This window comes from Pan troglodytes, chromosome 3 (genome assembly GCF_028858775.2).
Source record: "Pan troglodytes isolate AG18354 chromosome 3, NHGRI_mPanTro3-v2.0_pri, whole genome shotgun sequence".
NCBI classification, from domain to species: Eukaryota; Metazoa; Chordata; class Mammalia; order Primates; family Hominidae; genus Pan; species Pan troglodytes.
Genome location: NC_072401.2, coordinates 89,896,142 through 89,901,241, shown reverse-complemented (window position 1 = coordinate 89,901,241; position 5,100 = coordinate 89,896,142). Strand labels below are relative to the sequence as shown.

General features: G+C 40.8%; 1 pseudogene; it reads right to left on the bottom strand.

The window, feature by feature from the left end:
- Positions 1-858: 858 nt before the first annotated feature.
- Positions 859-4,477, bottom strand: LOC100609647 (leukocyte surface antigen CD53-like; annotated as a pseudogene).
- Positions 4,478-5,100: the final 623 nt, after the last annotated feature.

Below are 5,100 nucleotides of genomic sequence, written 5' to 3'. Positions count from 1 at the left end.
CTCTCTCTATTGCCCAGGCTAGAGTGCAGTGGTGTGATCTCAGCTCACTGCAGCCTCTGCCATCTGTTTTCAAGCGATTCTCCTGCCTCAGCCTCCCAAGTAACTGGGATTACTGGCACCTGCCACCACGCCTGGCTAATTTTTCTATTTTTAGTAGAGACGGGGTTTCACCATCTTGGCCAGGCTGGTCTTGAACTCCTGACCTCGTGATCCACCTGCCTTGGCCTCCCAAAGTGCTGGGATTATGGGTGTGAGCCACTGCGCCTGGCCTGTTTTTTTATTTTTTAGAGACAGGGTCTTGCTCTGTCTCCTAGGCTAGAGTGCAGTGGTGCCATCATACCTTACTGTAACCTCGAACTCCTGGGCCCAAGTGATCCTCCTTCCTCAGCCTCCTGAGTAGCTAGTACTTGCAGGCACTGCCACAGCCAACTTTTTTATTTTTTGTAGAGATGGAGTCTTGCTAAGTTGCTCAGTCTGGTCTTGAACTCCTGGCCTCAAGCAATCCTCCTGCCTCATGCAGGATTACAGGTGTAAGCCACAGCACTCAGCCAACATTTTGGTTGTTATTTGTTTTTTGCCCCTATGCCGAAGTTCTGGGTTTAAAAATATAATCATTGTGCATACATTTTTGTGTCCTGCTTGTTTTCCACTTATTATAATTTTCTGTGTTGTTATGAGTTATTATTTTTAAATCTGAATAATGGTGCATGCCTGCCACATAGTGGACATTCAATAAATTAATAAATTAATACTTTATTCATTGATTCATAAACATTAAGAATTACATTTTTAAAATATTTACTATTTTGATAGATGAGAAATGGAAACTTCTTTGACTTTTTAAAAAATTAAGATCACTTTTATTTATCGAAGAGCAAAATAGTAAATTAACAAAACCTTAGCTGACAGAGAAATAACACCGGAAGTCTTGTGCATGTGATTATCAACTAAGTAACTGGTTGAAGTCAGGATATAAATCACTGGATAATTTTTTGTGGAAAGACAGAATAAATTGATGAGGCCCTTAATAAAGAAATGGAAATGAAACCTTGCCCTTTGGAGAAAGAGCACTCTGTAATTCCTATAGCCACCACTCTTCGTCAAAGAGAAACAGGGTTGTGACAATGGTCCCATGAGCCTGGACCTAGGACCCTCTTCAGCTTGTCTCTTGCTTGACTTTGGAGAGCAGACTGGGCATGACACAGAGGCCAGAGACTAATTTGACAATGGGAAGGTTAAAAACTTCATATCCTGGGCCCACTCTTTGATCTTGAGCCATTAGTTCCACAGTTTCTCTTGGCCTTTCATGTCTAAAAAAATGTCCAAGTATTACTGTTACCACCTTGAGAGATGTGGCTGCTGCCATCAGTAGGTGAAAGGTTGTCTTGCTGCCTGAGATGGAAAGTCCCTAGCCAACACCTTATTTTCTGGCTGTATAAGACAGCGACCCAAAAAGCAAAGGGGTGGGAGGAGGACAGGCAGTCCAGCAGATGACCATTTAGAACTTCGTGCTATAAATGGTTTTGGATTGAAACGAGTCTCCCCAGCAGAGGGCAGTTGCAGGTCACACCCCCAGGGCCTGACTGGTTTTATCAATCTGGCTGTTTGGGGTCAGTGCAAAGGACATCCTCACCACCTGGATTGCACATATACACAGATGGTGATGATTCTGATATACAGGAAATTGGCGTGAAACTACAGTCTCGCTTTTGCATAGCAACCTTTCACTTTTGGATCTGAGGGGCAGGATGCTTGTTGCCCGCTGGACCAATCACTCATGCCATTTACGCCACAACAGTGCAGAAATGACTGGATGGAGTCCCACATCACCTTGGTGCTGTTGTCCCAGTGGTAATGGTAGATGCTGTCCGTCAGGCCCTCAGCTACCTATACATTCAGCTTCCGTTTGTAAACTAAGTGCAGGATGGCCAAGATCACCTCAGCAAGGAGGATAACCGGCAGCAGAATGAACAAGGACATAAGCAGGCACCTGTTTTTCTTGACAGAACCTATGCAGCGCAGGAAGGCAACCATCGTGATAATGGAGACCACGATGACAAGCACATTGCCCGGCATGAGGGAGGGGAGCTTATGGAAGAGCACTCCCAAGCTGTTGTGGATCAGCGGATACATCCCCCTAACTGCAGCAGCCACAGAACCAAAAGAGCAAGTTGGGCTGTGTGTGGTAGCTCACGCCTGTAATCCCAGGACTTTGGGAGGCTGAGGCGGGAGGATCACTTGAGCCCAGGAGTTCAAGACCAGCCTGGGCAACATAGTGAGACCCTGACTTTACAAAAAAAAATTTTTTAATTAGCCGGGTGTGGTGGTGCATGTGCGTGCCTATGGTCCCAGCTAATCGGGAAGCTGAGGTGGGAGGATTGTTTGAGCTCAGAAGGTGAAGGCTGCAGTCAGCTATGATGGAGCCACTGCACTCCAGCCTGGGAGATAGAGCAAGATCCTGTCTCAAAAAAAAAAAAAAAAAAAAAAAAAAAGAAAGAGAGAAAGTGAGAGAGAGTAAGAAAGAAAGAAAGAAAAGAAAGAAAGACAGGACATACTTCCATAATTTCAAGCTACTTGTGCCCATGCTGGGATATTCTGGTCCTTTTGCAGGCACTAGTCCTCAGCCCTTCAGACAGAATTTGTGATTATCCTTCAGATGGCCAAAACAAGGCTGGTAACATTCATGTCTTGAGTTATTTCAAAACTCCTTTGATGTTTGAAACTAGCATTACTACTTTACTATTGAGGATAATTTCTTAATGTTTATTGATCAACTGTATTTTCTTTTTTGCGAATTTTTCTTTTCAAATATTTTGTCCATTTATCTATTGGAAACTTGATTTTAATAAACTCATAATTAAAATTTATTAATAGGACTTTTATGATTTTTGTTTTTAAAATAAATGTTGGGCTGGGCACAGTGGCTCATGCCTGTAATCCTAGCACTTTGGGAGGCCAAGGTGGGTGGACTGCTTGAGCTCAGGAGTTCCAGACCAGCCTGGGCAACATGAAACACACCATCTCTACAAAAAATACAAAAATTAGCTGGGCGTGGTGGCATGCACCTGTATTCCCAGCTACCTGGAGGCTGACATGCCAGGATTGCTTGAGTCTGGGAGGTCAAGGCTGCAGTGAGTCATGACTGCATCACTGTACTCCAGCCTGCATGACACAGAGAGAATCTGTCTCAAGAAAATAAAATAAAAATAAAAAATAAGTGTTGTCAAATTAAGAAACAATTGGCAAAATGAAAGTAAGTCTTTGTAATCACAGAAAGAAAAGATCAAGCAGAGATAAATGTTAGTTCAAATACTAAATGATGCCATCTAGTGGAAAATTTATTTTGACTCATTTCTTTGGATTGCAGGTTCACAAATTTCAATGCCCCCAAATTTGGAATTGACAGGCTCTGTTAAAATACATAGTCCAGCCCCTCTTCTGCCTAGAGATTTCTAACTTCATGTGTGTGATAATCCAAGAATTGTGTTTCAATAGTATCCATATTGGAAATTAGAAAAATTCCATTTCAGTTAAAAAGAGTGTCCCAGAAGTACCTTGTGCTTTCCCTTTTCATCAGAATGTTTACTAGTTTCACCATAATAAATAATTTTATTGCTAAACATTCTTTAAATGTGTTAGCCCCTGTGCTGTTTTACTTGAATTGTTTTATTTAGTCTGTTCAAACACTGTAAGTTACATACTATTATTATTGTATTTCACAAGTGAGAAGGTTGAGGGTGAGAACTTAAGTAGCTTCTCCAAGATCACACAGCTATATTGTATCTGAGCCCAGAAACCATCAGGTTATTGTGTACAGGCCTATGTGACACGAAATGTCAGTCATGTGAATAGTGAAAAGGGACTAACTTTTAAAAGACCAGTTCCAGTCCCATGATCCTATCCTATCATCTACATTTAGCTTAGTATACTACAGGCAGAAATGAATTGTATTTCTTCATTACTAATGGCTATTTAGGGACATATTGCTTTGATATGTTGCAACTTAATACACACATGGTGATAGTCATACATTCATATGTTCCTTAAATATTGGTTGTTGATTTCTGGTGTTATAAATTTGAGGATGTTTTCAATACTTTGCTGTTACTCTCTATTCTTCCCCTAAATAAAGTAAACTGAACTGCCTCAAACCCTCTATGTGGAGGCAAACTGAAACTAATTTATTTATAACTGGTTAGAAAACCCAGTTGATAGAGATCTGTCAGCCAAGCTAGCTGAGGCATGTCAGCCAAGCTAGCTGAGGCTTAAGCATGGGTGCCTTCCCCTACCCAACAAGCGCCAAGGGTTGGGCCCACTCAGCGCTTGCAGAAGTCAAGCGCTGTTTCTCCTTAAGCAGAAACTTATCTTTCCTACAGCTCACCCCTTCCCTTGAGCCCAAAGTATCAACTGACTTCAACTGAAAAATTAATTCCTGCTACTGCCCTAGTCGGAAATAGTGTGAAGGTGACATAGGAACTTTACAGTAGTTTCCCTTGAGGGTATGTCCCGATAACTGCCCTATTCTCTAGTCCGTTAGTAACTCTAATAACGGAAAGTTATGACTGTGAAAGATTGCTTTGTGAGGGAAGGAAGGTGAGGCAACCAGAGACTTTCATTACCTCTTAAATATCTATCCAGTAGAAGTGTTTCCTTTTTGGTATCCTATAAGCTACATTAACCTTAGAAAATCTTCTGAGCATTAGTGAACAAAGAACATCAAAAAATAAACTGTTTTTTTTTAAAAAAAAACAGGATGGCCCAAAAAACAAACAAAAAATTAGGATGAACATATAAACATTTGTCAGTTTATTTTTACATTGGAGTGGAAGAGAAATTTGAAAATATAAACATATTTTTGGATTCTGTACTTCCAGCTCCAGGAACTCAAAGTGTGAAATGATAATGCCCAGTGATGCAAAAAAAAGTTCAGGTTGATATTCAGCAGAACGGAGGGAAAAAATGGATGACTAATGAGAATCTTTGAGTCTTCGGACATGGAAAAACTAGATGAAATAAAAATAAAAATAGACAACATTAATGGAGCATTAATTTGTGCCAGGCACTTTTCTAAATGTTCTTCGAATGCACAATCACATTTAT